The sequence below is a fragment of the Delphinus delphis genome, chromosome 3, assembly GCF_949987515.2.
Source record: "Delphinus delphis chromosome 3, mDelDel1.2, whole genome shotgun sequence".
Lineage (NCBI taxonomy): Eukaryota > Metazoa > Chordata > Mammalia > Artiodactyla > Delphinidae > Delphinus > Delphinus delphis.
The window spans coordinates 42,677,197-42,703,776 of record NC_082685.1 but is presented as its reverse complement, the minus strand read 5'-3'; the positions used below and the strand labels follow the sequence as shown (position 1 = coordinate 42,703,776).

Genomic DNA, 26,580 nt, shown 5'->3' with positions numbered 1-26,580 from the left:
GCATGTGGGATCTTGCCGGACCGGGGCACGAACCCGCGTCCCCTGCATCGGCAGGCGGACTCTCAACCACTGCGCCACCAGGGAAGCCCAAGATAATTGTGGGATTTTAAGCTTGAGTGATGAGGCTTGACAGCTTGACAGAAATAGAGATTATCCAGAGGGAGACCTGGATATGGGTGGGGAATCAGTCTGGATCTTGATCCTGTTTTACAAATTGTGAAAAATGTGATAATAGGCAGATGTATTCACTCCTTTGTACATGAATCAGTTGAATGAAAAATTTCATGTACATTCAAGTATAATTTCTTTAAGCAATGCTACCCCTACCCATCCCTCGTAATTTTTATTACACTTCAATTTTATTCTTTGATGTATCAAGGTTCTTAGTTGCAAGCAAAAGAAACTACCTCTGGTTGACTTAAACAGGAAAGTAATATTAATTTGCTCACGGAATCTCTAGAAAGATTGGAGATCCAGGCTCAGACTATGTTCAGAAACAAGGGATAATGAGTGGCAGCCCCATCCGTGGCCAACATCACGCTAAGAACCAGTCTGTGAAGACACTGGTGCCCCTCTGTAGAAGACCGGATGCTATGGCTTGTGCTGTCACTGGCAATGGAGAGAGAATGCTATTCCCTGACTCTGATGTCTTTGGAAATTTGAAACTTCTGCTGCCGTTGTTGCTCCCACATCCTGAATAGAGTCTCCTCTGTTCCTGCTTCTTTGTATTACTAGGTCCTTACTCAGAGTCCAAGGTAGAGGCATCTAGTTGGGCAAGCCCACGTCTTATGCCCTAGATGAAAGGTATAAGGGTCTTGCTTATCACTGGGATGGAAGGGTCTTGCTTTTCAGCCTCTATGGTGGGAGGTGGACCCTACCTCCCACCAAGATTCCTAAGAAGGGACATTCATATAATTACAGAAAGGACATTCGGATACTTGGCAGCCAAGAAAAGCATAGCAAACAAACTGAAGAACCAATAACCAGTGTCCACAATACATGCCTGTAAGTTTTATTTTATATCATGAGAGCAGAGTATCTCTATAGAAATACATTTTTCTTCTCTTTTTAGTTAGCTTCAAATATAGATACAGAATGTCCTAAGAATCAAAGCACTTGCAGTCACATCTAAAAAGGTCAGAAAATTGCCCTGTATTTCATGGCTGGGGTTGCTCAAATTGCAGCCTATTACAGACTGAAACAGAGTACCATCGGACCTTTTCATGTGACAAGTTGTTGTATTAACAGAACTCCCTCTTTCTATGATTTTTTTTTCCCCTTTCACCCATTCCCACTTATTTGAATTTAGCTCCAAGAGGGAAAAAATTAAGACAAAAGATGTGGTCTGAAATTTCAGGTTGGGGGTGAACTGATTCTAAGTTTGAATTTAGGGAGGAAAGAATTTCCTCATATTTATCTGAGGAGAGCATTGCATTGGGAATCAGGAAGCTCAAATCTTAATCTTGGGCAAGTCCTTTTCTCTCTCTGGACCCAAGATTCCTCATTGATGGGGTCCTAGGATTTGGACTCAGGAGGAACCAGATTTGAACTCCCACTTACTCACTGGTGTAAACTTGGGAATATCACGCTCTTAGCCTTATTTTTTTCATGTGAGAAGTGGAGATAATAATAGTACCTTCCTCATGGATTTATTGTGTGAATTAAATAAAAGCAATGTTTATAAAACTTGAGGATAAAATAGGATGGTTGTACCCTAGGTGATCTTTAATGACTTTCCAGGCATCGGAGAATCTGCTGTTTCATGTAATTTGCATAGCGATACACACAGTCTATGTATATGTGTATCTTATAGTTCATATATGCTAAAGTGGGTTTTAGAGGAACAGGGATTCTCAGGAAGAAAAGAAGAGAAATATTCATTTCTTTTTTTCTCTATTCCATTCTCTGTGAGTATAGCTTCTTTTAAAATACTAAAAGATACTCAAATGATATGTATGTTACATATTTAATACCCCTAGGAACCTGTGATCCAAATGAAGAAACCAGAAAGACAAAGTTCTATATTTTATATGGGTTGAAATATAAGATAACCATCGAGGCAGTGTCATGATGAGAGAGTAGGTGCTGTGAGCTCAGAAGAGGGAAAGAAATGGATTACACTGGGCAGAGTGGACAGAGCAAGCTTCTTGGAATTCCAGAGTTGTTCCTCAACATATGCAGTTGAATTTACAATTTGTGTCAGTGCAGCCTTTCTTAAACCTGCCAGATTTGACTATGGGAGCTGAGATGCTTATATCCCTCCAAAGGTTGGGGAAAATGGCCAGTGTGATGGTTTTAAAGCAAAATCTCTGACATGTTTCCTATCAAAAGATGGGAGCTAATTCTCCTCCCTTTGAACATGCATGGGTTGGCTTTACTGACTTGATTTTAATGAATAGAGTGAGGTGAACGACTTTCTTGATTTCTGAGTCTGCGTTAGAAAGGGCAATTCAGCTTCCAGCAGGCTCTCTCTCTTTTGGGACACTCACCCTTGAAACATTTATACAATGTAATACTATATGAAGTTATTGTATTTATTTTTAATGAATGAATAATGAATGTATTTATTCATTGTTTTTCTCCACCCAGTAAAAAGTAAACTGCATGATCTCAGTGTTTTATTTATCTTATGCTCCATCCAACATCTGTTTTATTTATCTTATGCTCCATCCAACATCTAGCTCATGCCTGACACATAGATGCTCAGTGGGTATTTGCTGAACGAATGACTGAGTGGTTGAGTAGATAGAAGGTTCTAGGGGCCAGGGTGACAGAAGTTTGAATACTATTAGCATATAGATGATAAGCAATAAGGCCAGAGCAGATAAATCAGGGGATAGTGTATAGATGAAGGTTAAGGACAGAACTCATCAGATGTCCTGTGATCTCACTAGCTTTCTCATAACTAGATTTAACAAAATCTGCTTTCACTTTAGGAGACAGCAGAGTGCTATGCTTAAGAGCAGGGACACTGAAATCATGCTGTCTGGGTTTGAATCCAAACTCTATAACTTACTATGTGATCTTAACCCAGCCTTTTAACCTCAATGAGTCTCTGAGTTTCTTTATATAATGGGGCTAATGGTAGTACTTAACACATAGGGACTTTTTTTCATATAGGGACTTTTAAGAGTTAATATAGATTATAGCATAGAACTCTATAAGCCTTAAATAAAAATCAGTTATTATTCAAATTATTAATCATAGGATTTAAATGCATTGACGTAAGTGGGAATGACTGTAGTAAAAATACAGACATTTGTATAGTACTTTATAATTTCTAGTGCTTTTGCATTTGTCAACTCATTCAATTTTCAGCATATAAGATATCATTATCCCTAGTTTTTTTAATATTAATAAATGGCAAAACTTGGGCAAGAACCTAGATTTTATATTTCTCAAGTGCAGTGGGCTTTCAGATGGAGGAATCAGAAGGAGAATATCAAGTACAAAGATTTAGAACTGACATTCACCCATCTTGGATCAAACCGATTTACCCCTGAAACAGTTTGGTGCTAAGCCTTTGAATGATATGTATCCTAAACATTTCCAGCATTCAATGGAAGAATGTTGCTCTGCCATGGTTTGTTTGGACTTCAACACTGGAGCCGTTGAAATTAATCTTTTCCATTACTTCATTCAACAGGTGCTTGTAGAGCTTTGTGTTAGGCACTGCGTGGGATACAGAGAAGTATAATTTATAGATTTTGACCTTTAAGTTTTTATTGCTTAACTGGGGTGAGAGGAGGGTAAAGACACACAGTGTGAAGCCATAGCTTGATAGAGCAGAGTCTAAACTTTCAGTCTGTGTTTGAAGTTTAGGGAAACTTATATGAAATACGGACCATATTTCCCCTTAATCAAGCAAGCATCACTTGGCAGAGAAGCCATTAATCATTGCTTTCTTGTCGTGAATTGACTTGTTCAGCATGGGAAGGAGATTGTTCAAGGTACTGGAGACTTTTTCTCATCCCATGTTACGACATATAGTTCCTGCGTGTGAGACTGGAAGGTGGGAAGAAACAGCAAGACCTGGTGAGCCCATCCCCAGCTTACTGCTTCTAAACCTCACTTTGACTTTCAGGGGCAGTAGAAAGGCAATTAATTCCTTCCTTCAACAAACACTAACTGAATGCCTCCTTTGAATGAGGCATTGTGATACATGCTGGAAAGATAAACACAAGAATAAGGGCTTGTCCCTGTTTTCAAGGAGCTCATAGGGCAGAGGCAACAGTATAGAATCATAGCACTGCTCTTGAGTCACACTGCCTGGGTTTGTATTAAATTTCTACCACTCAGCAGCTGTGAGACCTTGGGCAAATAAGTTAACTCCTCTGTCTCTTGATTTCCTAGCTTAGGAAATGGATGTAATAATGGTGAAGATTAAATGAGCTATTCCATGTGTCCTATAGCACTATGCTAGGCACATAATAAGTATGTAATATTAGCTGTTATTATTATGAGTGTACAAAAATATAGAGAAGTTTCACTTCCACTTAGGAAAGAAAGCTGGAAAGAGCATCACCCCCATTCTAAGACTGAGAAAAATTCAGTTAATTACAAAATCATAACTTGGTTTTGGACCTATTAGAGAGCTGAGGTCACAGAGCAAGCAAATTCTGAAATGGAAGAGGTTTCTCTGAGGAGAAACTGGACATGTGGACTGTGACATTTTCTGTGACAGAAGACAAGAAGAGAGGATGCTACTATACAAATGAGTAAGAAGAAATCAATTAACATTTTAATGTATTTCTGTAGGCTGAATATGGTCTAGAATGAAATAAGAGAAGTTGTGGACTCCCTCATACAAGAAGAGTTTGCACCCATTCTCAAGCTCTAGTCTATAAATCTTCACCAGGTGTTCACAGTAAAGTTTGGGGTCAGGGAAAGAGACCAGAGAGAGCCATCCTCACTAATGCAGGTATGGAGGAGGGGATTAGCCCCTGTTACAAAGGTACAAAATCCCACTCTCCTTCCCAGAACCATATGTCCTACAGAACAAAAGACTTAAACTGCTGGGAAAGGGCAGCACTCTGTAACCCTCAGGAATAGCTGAGGAGCCATTGTTGCTAGAGGAAAAGGCAGAGGCTCAAAAGATCAGGTCTAAGTGCATGAGCACATTTCTAGTCTCTGCTGAACTACATTTGCTAGATTGACTCAATCCCTGACACCAATGGCCTGACCAAAGAAGAGGCATGCCCATTTCCAAGCATAAGTGCTATTAATCTCATTGCTCTATGCACAATATCTCACATTTGATAAATAATTATGATTAATTTTAATAATTAATTAATCACTCATGATAGCAATTAAAAAAAGCATTATCAAGAGACAAAGCAATCAAGAGAACCAGACTCAAAGATGACTAAGATGTTAGAACAATCAGTCAGGGACTTTAAAACAATTGTAGTTAATGTGTTGAAGGATTTAGTGGGAAAGGTGGACTATACATATGAAGAGATGAGAAATTTCAGTGGAGAGATGAAAACTATAAGAAAGAGTCTCATGGAAATGCCACAAACACACACACCACATAAGTCAGAGATAAAGAATTCTTTTGATGGGCTCATCAGTAGACTTGACACAGCTGAGGAAAGAATCAGTGAACTCGAAGATAGGTCAATAAGAATTACCCAAGCTGCAACACAATGAGAAAAAAGGAACAGAATATCCAAAAGTTATGACAGAACGTCAAGTGTTCTGACAGTTGTATAACTGGAAAATATGGAGAGAGAATGGGGTAGAAGAAATACTTGAAAAGATAATGACTGAGAATATTCTAAAAATAATTAAATATACCAAACTAAAGATCTAGGAAGCTCAGAAAATCCCAAGAAGGAAAAAAAACAACAATAAAAATAACAAAAAATACAAACACAACTAAGCACACATTCAAACTGCTGAAGATGAGTAGTAACAAGAAAATATTGAAAACACCCACAGAAAAAAGACACATAAGATACATAGGACTAGGTATGAACTACAGCTGATTTCTTTCAGAAGATTTTCAAGACTGTGGGCAATAGAGTGACATCTTTAAATTACTGAAAGGAAGAAAAAATTCTAGCCACCCAGAATTTTATACCCAGTGAAAATATCTTTCAAGATTGAAGGTAAAATAATTTTTTTTTCAGATACTCAAAACCTGAAAGAAGTTTTTGCTAGTGGACTTGTGCTACAAGAAATGTTAAAAAAAAAAAAAATTCAGGCATAAGTAACATGATACCAGACAGAAACTTGAAAAAAAGATAAAAATGTCTGAAATGGTAAAAATGAAGGTAAATATATGTAAATTATATTCTTCTTCATCCTGAAAGATAACTGTCTAAAGCAAATATGGTAATAATGTATTTTGGAGTGTAATGTATATAAAGGTAAAATGTATAACAACATCACAAAGGATGGGAAGGAGAAATTGGAAGTTGCAAGATTCTTACATTCTATATGAAGTAATATAATATTTAAAGGTAGACTGATAAATCCTAAAGGCAGTAACTAAAAATATTAGAAAGAGGTATAAGTAATAAGCCAACAGGAGGGGTAAAATAGAATTAAAGAAAATAGTCAATCCAAAACCATAGATATGTAAAAATTAAGGTTATTTGGGGGAAATGGTGGGACGTCTGGTAAAGATGTTGACTGTATGGAAAATATGGGGTGAGCACAGAGTGTTAAGAGAAAAGGTTGAAAACAAGGCATTTGAGAGTTTGATTATGAACAGCTTTATAAAGTAGTCTAGATTAGTGATATTGAATATTTAATAAAATAAGGTTTTTTTCATCAACTTTAATAAAATAAGGATTTTTCACCTAAGTTGATATTGTGGTGCTTCTTCATAGACACAGTTTCTTTAATGATAAATGTGGCTTGTGATAGGTTTGTGAGGTTCACAAAGATGCCTGAATGTCATTCTCTTAAGAAGGCAAGTTAATTCATTTCACACTTTTGAAGGAAGGGTGGCTTAATCACAGGTATGATGCTTGTTTTCAAACAGAAAGCCAGTCATTATATGTAGGGATATCTGTTGCTTACCTCGTGTATATTCCTCTGATTCCTCCTTCTTGTTATGTGTCGCAATATTCCAAGCCAAGTGATTTGGGTAGGATGGATATAACTCTGAGCTTCAGGGACAGCTTCTGAAGGGCACAGGCCAATCAGCATATCCTACCTGCATGGTCATAGTGATGTGGCTCTGGGATGTGCACTTAATCCAGGTCAGACCAATTAAGGGAAGACAAAATTCTGGGATTTTAAGTTACCCAGTGAGCAGATTCTTCTCATGTAAACATGAAATTTTCTGGCACTACTAGGGAAAAATATGTTTGAAAAATCAATGCCAGTTCTGAGGTTAAAAATATTGAGAAATGATGAGCAGTAGTCTGGGATCACATTGAGACTTGTGTTGAAACTCTCCTGCAGGTTGATCGGTTAATAACCGAATACACCCCCTTTTAAAATTTAACCAGATTGGGCATCGCTTTGCAACTGAAAGCACCCTGTGTGTGGAACTAGCAATTTCAGTTAATTAGACCTTCCTTCATTCTGGCTTCTTTCCCTTGTTCAAAATCCTTACATATTTTTTTTTTTTCCTCCCTTCACTCTTCTTGGACATCATCTCTAGCCTTCTTTTGGATAAAAGGTCAGTGGTCTCCCCATTTTCTCACAGGTATCACTTATTCCAATTGACATTTACACTCGAGTAAACGTAAACTTCTCTGACCTTTTTTAAAAGCTAGATTTTAAAGAGATATTTTCTCTGTTTTAAAACGGTACATTATTGTTGCTTTTCTTTGTAAAAGGCCACATCGCTCCTTCCAGATTTTTTGGATACTTGGTCTACCCATTTAGATCTCCTTTTCCTTCTTTAAAATGGGGGTCTGCTCCTTCTCTTTCTTTCCTCTGCAGTGTGGGACGCAGGTGTTTTGTAGACACATGGGAACCACTTAACAGTAAGTTTAAAAAATATTTAGTCATTTCCACACACCATTCTTAGTTAATGTGAAATAAATACGGGAATAAATTAGCCCTTAAATATTCAATCTAGTGTTGAAAATGAAAAACAACAGATGTAGGTATTTGAGTGGGAGAAAATACTGCTAGATACAAGTCTGAAGTCTGGCCTGCTTCAAATATTCAATTCAGTTTGAGAAAGATATGCTTAGCCCTTCTCCTGGCTAAATTTTGGTAATCCATCTGCAAAAGATGGTTAAGACATAGATTCAGAGTTTACCTCTCAGGTGAATGTTTTTAGTCAATCTGTCTGTAAATGATTCCAAATTCCTCTTTCCATTTGGGGATGGTGTTCCTCACTTGACTTCTTGTCCATGGTTCAGCTCCATCAGGCACTTCCTACAGCCCCCTCTCTTTCAGTGGCACCTTAGGTCGCATCCCCTTCAGGCATTGTGCCATATGCTTTACTCTCATTATCTCATTAATTCTTACAATGAGTCTAAAAGATATAATCAGACTCTGTGAGGAAACCAAGGTTTGGAGGTGTATGAACTTGTCTGGGACCCCCTCAGCTCGTGAGTGGTAGAGCTGAGGGCTACACTGAGATTTGTCTGAGTCTAGAACCCACATGCTAACTGTGGCTGAGTACTCCCTTCACTTACACTGAGGGTCCTAGGCTGATAAGGCAAATGGCTCAGAATGAATATATTAAACATTTTATATAGGGTAAATCCATAAAACAAAGGCCAATCTCAATTGGATTGACTTCATGCTGCTGTAATAGTCCATTGGGGAACTGCTGCGGGGCGAGGGCCTGGTACTCATAATGGCAGTTTGCTGGGGCCACCTCCTCCTGGGGTATGTTTTTTCCATAAAAACTCTTTGGGTACTCTAAAGTCTTCCCTAATGTTTTCTCTAATGTTTTAAAAGTCTTTTCCCTAATGTTATTTGCTGTTATTTATAAGGTCTGTTGGTCCCAAATACTATAAAAATATACACTTCATATATTCAGAAATATTATCAATAAATCTTTAAGAATAAAAACCAACTTGAGCATCAGACTATTACTGAGAGAAGAGGTTCCCCAGGGCCCTAACATAGTCTTCCCAGGAATCTGTAACCTCTGTCTTTCTTCATAGAAAGATGACCCTTCATAGACCCTCTTCTTAGGGTCTCTTTGCATCTTGTTTGTTTTCTTTCTTTTACACTCAAGAGAATATGAGAGATCTTACATTCCTAAGCTGCTTGAATCTTTTAATTGACATGTCAGCAAAAGCCTTTCATTCTTTCTTACCCACAGACATCTCCCTCCCTTCCCTCTCCATCCCTCTATTTCAATATCAGTAGTCCCTATCTTTGGAAGTTCTGGCTAATAAAACTTCACAGACACCTCCCCGCCTTTCTTTTGGCCACGTCGTGCGGCTTGTGGGATGTTCCCCAACCAGGGATTGAGCCTGGGCCATGGTAGTGAAAGCTCGGAATCCTAACCACTAGGCCACCAGGGAACTCCCACAGCCCCGTTTTTTGAAGAGGTTGCCAGTGGACATGCTTGGTCACTCCGGATGTGTCCTTGGGTCTGCTCCCTACTATTAGCTTAGGGGGCCACACAACAGAACCACTCAGAGCAGAGTCCCGCAGCCAGAACGACCATAGGCTAGGACCCAAAGGCTGAGGAAAACTTAGATCCCTCCGTACTTGCTGGAGTTTCTGATTTCCCACCTAGCTTGGACAGGGCTTTAACATCCAGGCTTTTAGCAGAGACTCCTCCTTAGAGTTACAGCCAGCAGGACCGGAAGCACAGTAGAGCTCTCTCTAAGAGCCACGTGTAGAAAGCAGACATCTCACCTAACAGCTATTCAGACATCTGACTTTCTGAGCCATGAACGTTAGTCATGATGGAATGTTCTTGTTGGATTAGTCTTTGAGGCCAGGCTAGTGGCAGGGTGGTTGTTGTTCTTGGTCCAGAGGGTACTTGGACCAGTCTCCACAGCAGGAGTGTTTTGGAGGACTAGAGGGCTGATTCTCATTGGAAAAGCCCCACTTGCCTGGCTTGGCATGGCAGGATTTTTCCCGTGGATGCCCTCCTCCCAGAAATATGGGAACCCATTCAGAGAGGTCAGCTCTTACTCTGGGTATGTGCAGAGACGGGACACCAACCCACAATTCACGAAGGCTTAGATTTGAACTTTGTGATATTTAAAATCTTTGTTTGCCTAAGAAATCCTCCTATTAGACATTCACTTGATCTGACTTAAAATCCTTGGGTATATTTTCATAGGTGACCTTTGAAAACTATGGCCTGATTTAGGTTGTGCAGGGGCATTGCTAAGCAATGTTTGGTTAATATCAGTATTTCACCAACAAGTCCTGGTTTGTGCTAAAAGCTAAGTTATCATGTGAGTCCGATGTATAAAAGGACACCAACCAAGGAAACAAAAAATGCAAAGAGTGAGGTTTATCTGGAGGGTGTTTTAAAAATCATTTTATCCCACAACTGGTTAAAGTGAGAGACAATGTCTTCATAATGTTACCTTCATTAAAACAAACCATGAGAGAGGAAAATTATTGCTGACGTCAATTTCATGACATGCTACTCTGATGTAATGAGCAAACTGCATTTCTAATAGTAACAATTACTTTGCTTGCCTTTGCGGGAGATTATTGGGTATTCTCTAGCTCTCTGGGGAATCACATATAAAGTGAAGTATTCTACCCATTAGGTAAACCATAAATCTTGTTGACCTTCTTGACCTTCTTGCAGTTAGAAGTACTTAAATGTGCATCACTCCCATTTTCTTGGGACTAACATACGAGAAAAGTCACCTATCAGTTATTAAGTAACTTCTAGACACCTGGCTCCATCAGACAGAGAGAAATAATGTGGGTACTTCTGGTGAACGGTGACAGATTCGTTTTTAAGGAGACACTGAATTTTAAAGTAGTTTCCTCATGGGTCCTACTAGATGAATTTGACTTAACAGACAGTTTACAGAAATAATTCAAGCACTAACATGTTTATGCTTTTTCTGAATGTGAATATGAGAAGCAGATACCTTGCATAATTGACATCTGCAATTTTAATTTCTTTAAGCGGAGGAAGGACATACATATGAACCCAATTTCAAGCTCATTGAGGGCAGGGATCTGTAGCTTGTCTTTTTGTATCCTTAGCACCTTACATTCTCTCATCCCCTTAACAACTGTTTCATCCAGCAAATATTTACTGAGCACCGCCTATGTGCTAGGCACTATTCTAGGTCCTGATGATATAGCAGTGAGCAAAACAGAAAATCTCTGCTCGTATAGAGCTAATATTGTTGAAGGAGGATAAGGCTAAAAAATAAGATTATGATACATCAGGCATGAAGAAAAACAAGGGAGAATAAAGGGGGAGAAAGTGAAGGGAGGGCTGTGTGCACATGTGCTGTTTTCTGTAGGAGGCTTCTCTGCCATGGTGACATATGAACAGAGACCGAAGGAAATGGGGAAAGCAGCCATGTGGTGATCTGGAAGAGTGTTCCTGGCAGAGAGAACAGCTGATGCAAAGCCCTGAGGTAGGAATGTGCTTGGTGTGTGCTGAGTGGAGTGAGGAAAGGGTGGAGTCGTAGGACAGGAGGTTAGAGGTAGGAGGGAAGGCGACAGATCAGCAAGGGTGGAGTAGGTCAAGGTTAGGACTGTGGACTTTATTCTGAGTGTGATGGCAGTGTTTTGGGTGGGGCATTGAACAGGGGAATGAGGTGTGTTGATGTATGTTTCATCAGTATCTCTGGCTGTTGTGTGCAGGGCAGGAATGGAAACAGGGAAAGCCGTTAGGAAGCTCTTGCAATAGTTCTGGTGAGAAACAGTGGTGGCTGGGTGTGGAGGTGTTGATCCGCTCTTAGCAGAGAGCTTACATGCAAGAGGGGTTCAATAAGTGTTTTTCATTTACCTGCATCCCAATATCCCTCCCTCCAAATATCTGTAAAAATTTGCCTTTTTCAGGCAAATGTATTTACTTCCACTGTTTTTCTTTTTAGAAGAATTTTAAAGTATATATATTTTTGCAGACCACAGAAAGGTGAGGGAGTGTCTTCTTAGAGGCTCCAAATATTCAAATAAGAGCAATACCCTAAAAATATTTTTTTAATTAAAAATATTATATTCTGCTAGTATATCCATCGTGTCTGCTGTTTGAAAGAGATCTTCTATGCCCTCTTCTCCACTTTTTTTTTTAAATAAAAAGTTTGAAAATCACTGCTTTATACTTTCTAAGTCCTGCTCAAAGCTTTGCAGCAAATTCTCTTTCTTGTTAGACCAGTCCTTCGCCATCTGGCAGATGCTGACCCTTTCCCACCTCTGTTTCCAAAGGAGCACAGGCTAAGATGGTTTTCACCAAAGGTACTGTTGCAGCATCAGCATCTCTGGTGATGATCATTAATAATGTCAGCTCAGCTCTGGAAACACTTTTGGGAAGTTAACCAGTTGATTTGCTTTCTCTCTTATTTTGTGGTTGTCTGGCTACCATAAAGGCAAAGTGTGTGCAGGGTGACGGAGGTCTTTTTAACGGGGCAGCTGACAATTTGGAAGTATGGGTAATAGAGTGAGGATTTTGACGGGTGTAGCTACACTGATCTCAATTACAGTGGTGTTGAATGGAATAGACGTTTCGGAAGGTGGTTTTCCAATTTAAGTGCATGCAGGATCACCTGGAGGGCTGCTTAAACCATGAATTGCTGGTCTGTGCCTTTTCAGATTCAGTCGGTCTGGGGTGGGGCCTAAGAGTTTGCATTTTTAACAAGTTTCGAGGTGATGCTGTTGCTGGGGAGGAGGTTTTGAGAAACACTGAACTAGGAGAATTCACCTAAGAGAGAGAGCAAGAGCAAGTGTGTGCGTGCGTGTGTGCGCGCGTGTGTGAGGGAGAGAGATTGATTAAATGGTGTGGGCAGTTCAGCATGCCGTTTCCTTAGTAAGCATGCACCCGTGAGCGAGTGTGCAGTGGGAGATGAATTCTTCAGGCTAGAGCCAGTGAACTCTGAAAGGACTAGAAGCCCTGGTTGCTGTCTTTGAGAATCTTGTAACCTAATTAATGTTGGAGGGGAAAAAAATGCTGCTTATTCTGAAATAAATGCATGCCAGATGACAGGGGGTGAATTGTCTGGAGTGTTAGGTAAAAGGATGGAGCTGGAAGGACACAGAGAGGGGGCTGAAGCAGGCCACCAAGCGCTTTGTTACCCTAGGAGGAGTGAAGGCACTCGTGGTAGGGTCGAGGGCAGGAGTAAGACCTCAATGGTGGGAGGTGAGCAGGAGGGAATGTGTGTGGCTCAGGGGACCGGGGAGTTAGGAACCTGGCTGGCTAGAGGGAAAAGACCAGTTTGGGGAGACAAAAGGAATGAGTTTTGGACACTGGCTGAATGAAGAGGAAGTATAACAAGGCCTTGGACCCTGACGAATGTAGATCGAAAGTCAATCATACCTAACGTGAAATAAAAAAGCTTCCTTCAGGAAAGAGTGTGAGGATGTGCCTGAGTACTTGGTTAATGAGAGGTGCACGTGTGCCTCACATTTCTTTTTCTGCTAAAACAGACATTATCTTATGAATGGAACAAAACGGCTGTAAACTCTAAGTAGGTGATGTAGTGATGCTTTTAAACATTAAGGAAGAAGCATCTTTTATTAAGAGCTAAAGGGAAGGGTAAAAATATTAACATCCTATAAAAAGGCAACAGCACCTGATTGAAGCAGGTGTGCCAAACGCTTTAATTTTTTATTTATTTTTAGTCTCAAGTATTGTGATTTGGAAAATTGACTTTCACAACAGGCAATAGAGTGCTTGAGAATTCTAATAATAGTCTACCAATATCTATTCATCTATTATTATAAAGTACATTAAAATAATGAGGACATTTATTAAACTTCTTTGTAGCTCCTAGAATATTTGAAGATACTAAGAATTTGATAATAGGCATTTTAACCAAGCAGATAATCCTCTAAACATAAATAGCCTCTCAAGTATTTTAGGGCAGTAACTATGTAAAGGATGTGAAAATGAGAGATTTAATAACAATAATTAAACATTTCAGTAATAATGACAGATGTGATCAGCATCTTTGAAGTGCTTACTCTGTGCTAGGCACTGTGTGTGTGTGTGTGTGTGTGTGTGTGTGTGTGAATGCACATAAATTTCTCCCTGTGCATGTAAAAACACTCACACCCAAAAACACTTTAAAATAACTTTATTCAGGTGTAATTACATATCATAATGTTTACTCATCACAAACGTACAATTCAGTGATTTCAGTAACTTTATAGAGTTGTGCAGCCATCATCTCAAACCAGCTTTAGAACATTTCCATTACCCCAAGATGTTTTCTTATGCCCATTAATAGTCAATTTCACTACCGCTTGCAGCCCTAGACTGCCTTACTCTCTGTCTCTATGGATTTCCCTTTTTCTGGACACTGCATATCAATGGATTCATACAATATGTGGTCTTCTGAATCTGGCTTCTTTCACTTAGCATGTTTTTGCGATTCATCAACGTTGTACCATGTATCAGTAATTTAGCCATTTTTATTGCCAAATAATATTCTACTGTGAGGATATGCAACATTTTGTTTGTCCTTTCCCCCAACTGAAGGGCATTTGGATTGTTTCCAGTTCTGGATTATTATGAATAATGCTGCTGTGACTATTTGCTTACAAGTCTTTGTATATACACAAAATTTTAATCATTCCAGTTACTCTGTGATTTAGAATCATTGTAATTTCTTTTTCTCCAGATAATGAAACTGAGGCTCAAAAAATTATGAACCTCAATACCTGAAACCATAAAATTCCTGGAAGAAAATGTAAGCAGTATGCTCTTTGACCTTGGTCTTAGCAATATTTTTTTAGATCTGTCTCCTCAGGCAAGGGAAACAAAAGCAAAAATAAATAAATGGGACTATGTCAAACTAAAAAGATTTTGCACAGTGAAGGAAGCCATCAACAAAATGAAAAGGCAACCTACTGAATGGGAGAAGATATTTGCAAATGATATATCCAATAAGGGCTTAATATCCAAAATATATAAAGAACTCATACAAGTCAATGGCAAAAAAACCAATCTGATAAAAAATGGACAGATATAATAAACTATAATGGAAAAGAATATGAAACAGAATATCTTTATCTATCTATCTATCTATCTGTCATCTATCTGAATCACTTTGCTGTATGCTGGAAACTAACAGCACTGTAAATTAACTATACCACAGTAAAAAAAAATTAAAAAATGGGCAGAGGACTTGAATAGATATTTTCCTGAGGAAGATATAGAGATGGCCAACAGGCACATGAAAATGTGCTCAGCATCACTAATCATCAGGGAACTGCAAATCAAAACCATGATGAGATATCACCCCACACCTGCCAGAATGGCTGTCATCAAAAAGACAGTAAATATTAGGCATTGGTGAGGATGTGGAGAAAAGGGAACCCTGGTGCACTGTTAGTGGGAATGTAAATTGGTGCAGCCAGTTTGGAAAACAGTATGGAGATTCCTCAAAAAATGAAAACTAGAACTACCATATGATTCAGCAATTTCACTTCTGTGTATTTACCTGAAGAAAATGAAACACTAATTCAAAAAGATGCATGTACCCCAGTGTTCATTGTGGCATTATTTACAGTAGCCAGGATATGGAAACAACCTAAGTGTCCATCGATAGATGAATGGATAGAGATGTGGTATATATGTACAATGGAATATTACTCAGCCATGAAAAGAACGAAATCTTGCCGTTTGCAACAACATGGGTAGACCTAGAAGGTCTAGTGAAATAAGTCAGACAGAGAAAGACAAATACCATATGATTTCACTTAAATGTGAAATGCAAAAAAACAAGACATGAACAAAGTAAACAAAACAGAAATAAACTCATAGATACAGAGAATAAACTGGTGGTCGCCTGAGGGGAGGGGGTCGGGTGTGGGCAGCATACGTGAAGGGGATTAAGAGGTACAAACTTTCAGTTATAAATAAGTCATGGCGATGTAATGTACAGCATCGGGAATATAGTCAATAGTATTGGAATAACTTTGTATGGTGGGAGGGGGAGGTATCAGGAACATTATAGCAGAAATGCAAAGCTAATGAGCTAATCAGCTTCTGATATTCAATGTAAGATTTAGGGACAAGGTAGTAAGATTAAAAGCCAGGTTTTAGAAGAAGGAGTGTAGGGAGAGGAAAATGGAAGAGGGTAGTACATTTATTTATTTTTTATTATTTTTAGCATATCAAGAGGAAAGCTTGGAAGATTTAGATCTTCGTTTCTTCCATAGTTGAAGAAGATACCTCTTCCACCTGTTGGCAAGGCTCTTTGGCATCCCACCCCGGGAGGATATGGCCAAGTTTGATAGGAAATGTAGGAACCTGCTCTCTGGCCAGGGCTTGAGTGGGGAGAAGTGCAACCGCAACAGGGCTGAGCATGTGGGCCCCCATCTCCCCATGTGGACTTTGGGTTGGAGCGAGCAGGGGTGGTATGGTTAGTTGAGGAGTGACAAGTTCATGGGCTTTGGACTTGAGGCACATTTGGGGCTCTGGGCAGAGCTTGCCTCCAGTCTTCCCCGCTCCAAACTGGTAACAGCTGCATAAAAGGAAACTTGGTAGCCCAGCATGGTTAGCGGAGAGAAGGCGAATGTCTGGCTTTCCTAAGGTGGCTTCAGTGTCCTTGTGGTGTGGAGGGACTCCCGGCATGCCTGCACGCTCCTTAGGGTGTTCCCTGATGGTTTGAGGGAACATCAGCTCTGTGCTGCAGAGATTGTGCGTAGACTGCCCACTTCCGGAGATTGTGCGTAGACTGCCTACTTCCGGGCTTTGATGGAAGCCATGACACAGCAGCTTTAGCAAGAGCTGGAGTGAGAATCAAGTCGACTAGAGAACCTCTCTAGGCCGTCATCAGAAGAGAGACCTTCCTGTGGTGTGTGTCAGGCACTGATTTCAGCAGTAGCAGAACACTCAGGGCCAGAGTAACTATGAGGTTCCCAACCAGCTGGCTCTACTCAAAAGCCAACTTGAAACCAAGGGTACTCTTGTCACAGGGCAGGGACTAGACTGAGCCCAGGAAGGTGCCTAGGTCATAAAACCTAAGCAGACACTTACTTCTCCACTTGAGATTTACATCCTGCCGCCTCCCATGTTCCCTGCCAGCATCTTGGAGAGGAGCAGGGGAGGAGTGGAAATGTATGACAGAACATTGATATTTAAAGCAAGTGAGCCTTACCTTAGGAATTTTAAGTTATTGTGTGAGTCCAGGTGTGCTGAGGTAGACTCTCCCCAGGTTCTGTTGTTTGCTTGCTTCCCGCTCCCTAGGGCGCGAGGGCTGGGAGGAAAGAGCTGGTCTGTCAGGGAGATGGACAAAGAAGTACCACTTCCTTGGCATATGGATTCGTGACCTATTTACATATCACTGCAGAATCCGGGGGCTAGGATCTGAAGCCAAATTTTGCCTGACTCCAGAGCCCAGTTTTGGAGACAGTAATAATAACAATAATAGCTAACAGGTTCTGAGAGCTCATTGTGTGCCAGGCACTGTTCTAGGTGCTTTATGTGTATTAATCCATTGGATCTTCACAATACCCGTGTGGTATTAAGTGCTATCCTCATGTTACAAAGGAAGAAATTGAGACACAGAGAGGCACAGTAACTTCCCAAGGTCACACAGCACATGAAAGGTGGTGAGCCAGGTACGCTGGGTATGGAGCCTGCACTCGGAACCACTTCATCACGAAGGCAGTTGACTTAGATGACAATATCGTCTTACGTTGTATACCATTTCACAACTTTCCGAGAACTTTCACAATATGGTCTTATTTTATCCTGGTGACAGACAGTGGTTAAATGGGACAAGAGGCAAAATTACCAGTTTACCTATGAGGGAATCAAGATGGCAGTAGCAGATAAGGAATGGCATGGGGCCTTGAAGATACCACGCCTGCTCTGACGAGAACATAGGGCATGTGGAGCAATGCGAGAATGTCATGTCAAGGAGTTTTCCGGGAAAGTTAAATACAGATCAATTAGAGGCAGAAAAGAGAAGATATGGAATGTACTTGAAGTTGACGGTGTGTTTAATAACTACTCAATAGAATTCTGTCTAGATCTTAAAAAAAGAGAAAATAAAAATCTGCTGAATGCATCAGCCTTCTGTTAAGTCCCGTAACCATACTCCTCTTGCTATCAATTTTTATTAAAGATTGGTTGAACCTAAAGAAAAGCCAGTTTTGCTAATTACTAAAGATATTTAAGGAATAATGTCTTTCTTACAGTGTTAGATGAAGCAAATAAGTAGCAGCAGAGATTGATTAATGACCATAGCAAACTTGAGGCAATCAGTCACAAAAGTCATTTATTCCAGAGCATTCAATAGAGAAATATTTTCTAAAATATGGCACGTGAGATGGTTTTAGGGACTATCCCAAATGAACATTTTTATAACAGTTATAATTTTTATGAGGACAATATTGGTTTCCTGTTTATGGAAATGGTTTACTTAAATTTAAGTTTAAAAGTCAGGTGATTTCACTATGTTGTCCACCTGAAGCTTATATAATATCATACACCAACTATACGTCAAAGAAAAGTCAAATGGATTTAGAGAAAATATTAAATAATAGCACAGATGGTATATGAATGTGGGAAAATCACAAATGACTAAAGTTTGGGAAACACAGTATTAATGGAACAAAGACTAACTGGTTATATAACAACTAAAAGTGAAGATAACAAGATATTTTTCTCCCTAGCCTACTCTCAGCTTTTTTTCAGGGCTTACTATATATCATGCACTGTGCCAAACACTTTACTTGTATTAGCTGATTTTATCTTACACTAGTTGTCACTCCAACATCATTCTCTTATTATTCCTAAATAGCAGAACTCTTATTTTTACTAGGGTGTCAATGACTTCCGGCTGAAAGACTACATTCCCAGGTTGCTTTGCAACCAGTTATGCCACGTGGCTGTTCCGATAGATGAGCTGTAAGTGAGAGAATTGTGAGGAGCTTCGAAGACTGGCTACTTAAATGGAGCTAATTCATATGGAACAAGTGCCCATTTGTCCTTCCCTGGAGTGCTGATCCTTCCTGCTCCCTGGAATGCCTTTGTGATGGCTGGCACTCCAGCAGCCACCTAGGAATGTGAGATAAGTTTGAGGATGGAAGCCAAATGCTGGAATGATGGAGCAGAAAGAGAGTAGAGGCAGAGGCCCTGATGACCATGGAGCTGTACCCTCTTTTTTTTTTTTTTTTGCGGTACACAGGCCTCTCACTGTTGTGGCCTCTCCCATTGTGGAGCAGAGGCTCTGGATGCGCAGGCTCAGTGGCCATGGCTCACAGGCCCAGCTGCTCCATGGCATGTGGGATCTTCCTGGACCAGGGCACGAACCTGTGTCCCCTGCATCGGCAGGTGGACTCTCAACCACTGCGCCACCAGGGAAGCCCCTGTACCTTCTTTTGACTGTCTACTTCAGATCTCTTTTACCTGAGGTAGAAATAAGCTTCTACCTTTATAACTTTCATTATTTGAGGTCATTGGTTAAAACAGCCAAACTTTATTTTTAAATTAAAATATAGTTGATTTATAATAGTATATTAGTTACAGGTGTACAACACAGTGATTCAATATTTTTATAGATTGAACTCCATTTAAAGTTTTTACAAAATATTAGATATATTCCCTGTGCTATACAATATATCCTTGTAGCTTATCTATTTTATACATTGTAGTTTGTACCTGTTAATCCCCTACCCCTATCTTGTCCCTCCCCACTTCCCACTCTCTCCACTGGTAACCACTAATTTGTTCTCTGTAACTGTGAGTCTGTTTCTGTTTTGTTACATTCATTTGTTTTATTTTTTAGGTTCCACATATAAGTGATAACATATAGTTTTTGTCTTCCTCCGTCTGACTTATTTCACTAAGTGTAATACCCTCCAGGTCCATCCATGTTGTTGCAAATTACAGAATTTCATTTTTTTATGGATAAGTAATATTTCATTTTATATATATATATATATATATATACCACTTGTTTATCCATTCATCTGTTGATGGACATTTAGATTCCTTCAATATCTTGGCTATTGTAAATAATTCTGCTATGAACATTGGGGTGCATGTATTTTTTTGGATTAGCGCTATACACCCAGGAGTGGAATTAAAACAGCTAAACTTAATACTGATAGAAGATGAAATATCAGTTTGGAGTGCTTTTGGATGTAGGTAACAGTAAACAATACTTAATGGAAGCTTAAATATAGGGGTTTATTTTTCTCACATAAACTAGCTTTAGGCATTATGTCCACATAGCAGACAAGAAGGGGATGGAAGTATCAAAGTTCTGCTCTTCACAAGGTGTTGTCTTTTTACTGGGCAGGGATATCCTCCCCAGCAGAGTTCCTCTAACACCCCATTACAGAACTGCATTTCCAGGATCCGGAGTGGGGTCCACCCTTCTAACTACTGAAATATATTGGGCTCTGTTACTATGGAAGAAGGAAGTGGGGAGAGGCTGTGAATGGGCCGTGGACAGTGAAGAAACCAAGGCTTAGAGAAGAGGTGACAAGCTACTATTACACAGCCAGCAGGTAGAAGAACTAGGTTTTGAATGATGCTTGAACCCTCAAAGCTGGGGTCTTAACCACTTTGATAAACTGCTCTCAGAAAGGCCTTAAACATCTTAGCTTATACTTTTAAAAATTTTATTTTCAGACTGTTAGGGGTTTTATACAGGAAGTTCTAAATGGCAAGTAGCACTAGAGAGTCCTGAAAGATTCCTTCCAAATTAAGCTTCTAAAGCAGCTGTATCTAACAACTTTTGAAATGATAGAAATGTTCTGTGCTATTCTGTCTAGTATAGTAGCCACTAGCCACAGCCATTGAGGACCTGAAATATAGCAATATAATAGCAAATAAGGAACTGAATTTAAAATCTTATTTAACTTCAATGAATTTAAATGAAAACAGCCACCTATAGCTAGTTGCTACTGTAGAGAACTTCACAGTTGCAGAATCTCAAAATATTGGTTCTCAGAACACCCATAAATGCTAAGAATCAACAAAATTCCACCCCTCAGATCGATTTGTTTTTAAGAAGTAATGGGTCACCATTGCTTTGCCTGAAGTGGTGTTAACGGCCACCACAAGTTTAGTGTAGACATAGTCGTGTTATAAATATTGGTGCAAAGGATAGACCTGTGAAAACTGATTCATGGAGCTCCAAGGTTACTTTAGAGCAAGTCAGGCTTGCTTTTCTGAAGTTACAGGAGGACAGATCTTTGTCCCAACATAAGAAGAAAGCAGAGCGGGTGTGCAGTGGCATGGGTCAGCAGGGCGAAGTAGTAAGCCTCCCATTAGTTCTGCTGTACGACTGGTGGTACTACTTCAGTTACAAAAGCCTATCATGTCTTTCCTCTGAGTCAGTAATAAGTTTAGATCTTTAGTTTCCAGGACACAGGTCATTTAAATGCTTCATCCTAATATGTGTCTGAAGAGATGAGCGTATCTTAGGATGTGTCCATCTTACAGCAAGTTGGGATGAACTATACCACTGTGAAGTAGGGAATTTTGTCTTTTGCATCTGTTAATTTGCTTCAGGAGGAAGAATGCTGCTCTCTAGCTAATTTAGTTTCGTCATGTTAGTTTACCGATTTGCAGACCTCCATCAGAGAAATGAACCAAAGCTGTTTCAGTTATCGCCCATGTCCTCAATCCATTCCCTTTCAGTGACAACAGTAAGAAGAGATGGATGACTGCAAAGCGTGTTGGGATATTGTGTCCTTCTTGCCATTCTCTGCTGGGGGGAAGAGAAAACTGGGAGTCTATCTTGGGATCCCCTGCTCTCAGCCTTCAGGAGGATTTTCCAAGATGGTTGTGTAGCCTGACTTCTAAAATTGGCATTTGGTAAACCCCAGACAGCATCTAACTAGCTAAATCGCATTCCTTTGAATTTTGGTCAATGCCCCTAAGGTTCGTGGCATGGATGTGTTGACAGCATTTTTGTTTGTCCTGTTTTGCTGTACCAGGTCTTCCAATTGTAAGTGTCTCACTGAGGACATGATAGGCTGGAGGAGCTTTGAGCTTCTTGGTGTGCCATGATGCATTTGGAGAAGAAATCAGGAGCGGCACCACCCGAGTGAGGCTTGGCTTGAGTCCTTCTGTTCTCAGTACAGTCGCACCGTATCTCTTTGGTTAGCGCCTTGGCACTTTAACCATTCTCTCCAGCTCTGCATCTTACCTGTGCTGCTCCTCCCATCCAAACAGGTGCCAAGCATTGTCCCACAGCAGCATAGTCTACATCTCAGGAGCCAGGTGGGAAGATCTGGATCTCAATTTCTGCAGGGCTTCAACTTAAAAGTTCTCAGTTAATCACAAAGGGCACATCTCTTTCTGGAGTCAGGTCCTGACTCTCTATTCTCAATTACCTTGGAAGTGATTTGGAAGTCTCAGGTAGAGACAGTGAATCTCATCAGCTTTTCATCTCCCATAATCCCTGAAACTTCCAGTTTGTTGTGAATATATCACTCAAAGCAAAGAAGGCAAACGCGCTAACGCAAATTGAGCTCTTAACAGGAATGGGTGCTCAGCTGCTAATTTGCAAACACGCTCACTCTTTTGTTTTTTTTAAAGGGCTGTTGCGTTATATATGTTGACACCTGGTTTAATCATTTTGACCAAACCCCTCCTACAATATGTGAGGCCTTAGATGACAGTGCAGTATGGGAGCTATTAATGATGTCTGTGCTTAAAAATAATAATTATTTAGTAAAATCCCAAAACTAAAGTTGAAAAACTTTCTTTGCCCTCTACCTTAAAATTAAGAAACAGATGGCCATCTGTAGCCATATATTTCTTGTTGTTACAAGTAAATGAAGCCACAGGAGCTTATTTTATCCTAAAAGCCTCCATCTGCTAGATGTAATCTTTTTGTACCTGTGGAAAAATGAATAAAATAAGGACCCGCTTGCTTCTGACCTTGACACTCAGATTCTGCACCTAAGATAGTTTCCTTTCTTCCTTGACAGGTCTGAATTCCAAAATATTAGCGCTGTAGTCTCTGACGGTTTCATCCTTCTACCTAAACGGGGATGAATTTGGCTTCATAATATTCCGGGTTGGCATATGTTTTGCTGCGACACAGGGAGAGGATTTTCCTTTAATGAGCAATAACCTCTGTCCCTTCACAGTGTCTTTTCTTGTAAAAATGCTCAAGCATGCTTTGCCTCGCTGGTCTTTTTGCCCAGGTGTAAATGAGAAACCATTATAAAAGAAAGGGGTATTAAAAAGTCCTCACTTGTGTCATGGATCTATTTATACATTGGAAGGAAGGGCAAGTGGGGTAAACAGAATGACTTGCTGTGAATGTGCTGATTCATTTGCCCTCATCTTTTCAGACCCAGCCCCAAGTGGCTCCCTACCTCTCTTCCTGCCTTCTGTTCACCACCATCACCGTGACATTATTCTCCTGGAACTGTGTGTTTCTTTCCCAGTGGTTGTGTGTAATGAGAGTGCTATTTAAACAAAATTCGTTGTCATTCAGGCTTCCTTTGGTTTCAGGCACATTGCTTCCACTTCTGCTCAGCACTTTAGAAAGTTGGAGTTGTAAAGGGGACCTTAGAGGTAATGCTTAACTCATTTTGGAGTGAAAAAAATAACCTGAGGCTAGAAGAGAGGACCGAAAGTCCAAGGCAAAGCTAAGGCTGAACACGGCCTCTTGTTTTCTCTGACCCACAGCCTGTGAGAATCACACGGAGAAGCAACACGAGCCTTAAGGTTTGCACGGAAAACTAGGATGCCTGACTCCAAACACGAGGATTTCCATTAACGTCCTTGGTATCGAACTTAGGCAAAGTAGAATGCATGAGAGTGCTTGTTAAAGGTAAGAGTGAAAACGCTAAGGAGCATTTAAGTATGACTTCAGGATAGGTTATTGTAGAAGCATGGGCCTACTCTATTTTTCAGGGTGATCACTCCCTAACTCCACACACTTATTCTCGTGATGGACAAGCTTTCAGTTGTTATAAAGGAAAAACAATGTATGGAAAAAATTAAATGGGGAAAGGAGGGAGAGGAGAAATAATAGTGACCATAAGCCTGACTTCTGGCTGTGTCAGGAACTGGCAGTGTGATGCTGGGCGAGTCACATCCTCTCGCTAGGCCTCAGTTTCTCCATCTTTAAACGAGGAGCTTGGTCTAGACCTGGAAGTGTGGCCCTGGACCAGCATTATCATCATCACCGAGGAGCTCGTTAGAAGCGCAGATTTTCAGACCTACCAATCGCAAGCTCTAGGGGGTGGGACCCAGCAATTTGTGTTTTAACAAGCCCTCCAGGTGATTCTCAGAGGTGATTCCTCAAGTGTGATTCGAACTTGATCACACTCAAGCTTGAGAACAGCCATGAATAATCCCACTCTAAGAGCTTGACTCTCAGCTGCCAGAGCTAACGCTGCAGAAAAGTCAACAGCTCTCTTCTTGTTCCCGAGAGGTCACTTCCAAATGGTGAGTCTGTGATTCCAGTGTTTTACTTGGCTTTGTACATTGCTGCTTCCGTTTCTGTATCAATTTCTTGTACTTTCTGCCCGTAGAAATCAAGCATCTGTTTACCTTTCTGAATGTAAGGGTGTCATATTAAAAACCTTCCAGTATTATCAACATGGAGCTGTGGTTTTAGATCCAGAAAACCAAGTGTTTGCAGTCATGACTGTTCAGTGAGTGAGTGCCTTGGCTGGAGAATCAATGCTCGTGTTGGCTATCAATTCTTCCGTGTAGTCTTGGGTTTTTCTGGTCTCACCGAAATGGGGGCAGTACATCCTGATGGTATTTGCCGGGGCTCTGGCTTCCTTTTGCCTGCGTTCAAGTTGAGCTCTGCCACTTGCAACCTTTGCTAAGTTATTTTCTGCCTCAATCTTGGTTTCCCTATCTGTAAATAGGGAACCACACAGTACCTATTTTACAGAGTTTTGTGAGGATTCAAAAGGTTCATGTAAATATGCTTAGCATACTGGATTGCGTCCATTAAGTACTCCACGTTCAGCATTAGTCCACTTTTCAGTATTCTGCAGCTTTTGAATGAGGGTGGTGATGTTTTCTTGTAATAGATAACATGTAAATGATATGTAAATGTGAAGTAAAAGTAAAGTATTTGGAAAATTACCTTATGCTTGGGAAGTATCTTATATTGCAACAGTGATGCAATGGCTAATGATCTTGGAGTAAGGAGTCAGATATCATGACAATTTCAAAAAGAGAGGGTGAAGAGATTAGCACAGCTGTCCTTTGTGGAGGGTCACCTCTCTAAATACACCTCTCACCTTCTCACAGTGCTCAGTCATGACCCAGTTGTTCTGGGTCATTTCTAGGGTTCACTGAGCTCTAATAGGCTTCCCAGATTAGGGGGGTCTCCTGTTATGTGCTCAAGCCGCCGCCACAATTTCCCTTTTGTAACACTTGTTACTCTTGAAGTAATTAGTTCATGGTTTGTCTTTACTTGGCTGTAAGTTCCATGAGGGTCAGAACCATGCTTGTTGATTTTATATCCTCATGGTTTAGCCTGGTTCTTGGTTCAAATGCAGTAGCTCAGAGCTTCTCCTCCCTCCCCCCCCATGTCTTGCCACATACGTGTGTCCTGATGGGTTACAGGTGTGCTGAGTTACTGATTGCTCAGCCTTTGGGGGGAGTCCAGGCAGGGATAGAAATTGTCAGGTTTCCAGAGCCAGTCTCTTCCCACCTCTAGCAGCTTCATCTGTTTACTGCAGTATGAAAAAATAATTGACTAAGTGTGCTATGATGTTAAAAAGGTTGGGAAGTATTGAAGTATTTGTTGGATGGATGGAAGAATATCTTTGTAGATGGATAGATAGATGGATGTCTCAACCCATGAGAAGTTATGCTTATCTATTGAACAGTGTAATAGAATCAAAGGAGTAGGTGGGGTCTGTCACAGAACAGACCCAAGGGCCATTTAAACAGTCCAAACATCCCTCTGGAAAGAAACCTTAGGTTCCCCAAATAGAAAACAAGAGAGCTAGATCGAGCCTGAGAACGAGTTTTGTCTAAGGTAAAAAGTTTGCATGTCAATCTCTGTATCAAAAGTGGACTGCAAATTCCCTATTGAGATAGGCTGTTACTCAGTTTTGTGTCATGGACGCTGAGAACAGTCCTCACCTGGGTCCAGGAGGATTAGTAAGCTGTGGGTCATTAAGGGTCAACACAATACATGCCTATTCCAGGGATAGGCAGAGTTTTCCTATTACATAATATCAATGTGAAAAATTCCTTTCTTATCAAAATTATTGTAATTTAACCACCCATTTTAGCAAAACGGCCAAATGGTACTGGTTGGTTGGGGGAGGTGATTCTCATTCATTTATTATCTCTAGTGAAAACAGTAACAACAGAACATTGTTCATTGCTCCACTTGTTGCATTAGGAGTCCAAGTTAGGAAAATGAGTTGCAGAATAATAAGTCAAAAGTTCAGACTTAATATTCAAACAGAACTGGAAGAAACAGAAGCAAGACAGTTTTCCAATTCGTCCTACCCAACATTCTCTACTTTGTATTTGACATTATTTCCTCAAGGCAGAATCACTTTGAATGGCCATATATTTGCAAA

At 40.3% G+C, this 26,580-nt stretch overlaps 1 protein-coding gene across 1 annotated transcript in view; it reads left to right on the top strand.

The window, feature by feature from the left end:
- Positions 1-26,580, top strand: part of SGCD (sarcoglycan delta) — a 1,599,257-nt gene that overhangs the window by 27,666 nt on the left and 1,545,011 nt on the right. The window contains exon 3 of the mRNA XM_060008456.1: positions 23,702-23,846. The gene's annotated coding sequence lies outside the window, so the exon portion shown is untranslated. The remainder of the gene's footprint in view (positions 1-23,701; positions 23,847-26,580) is intronic.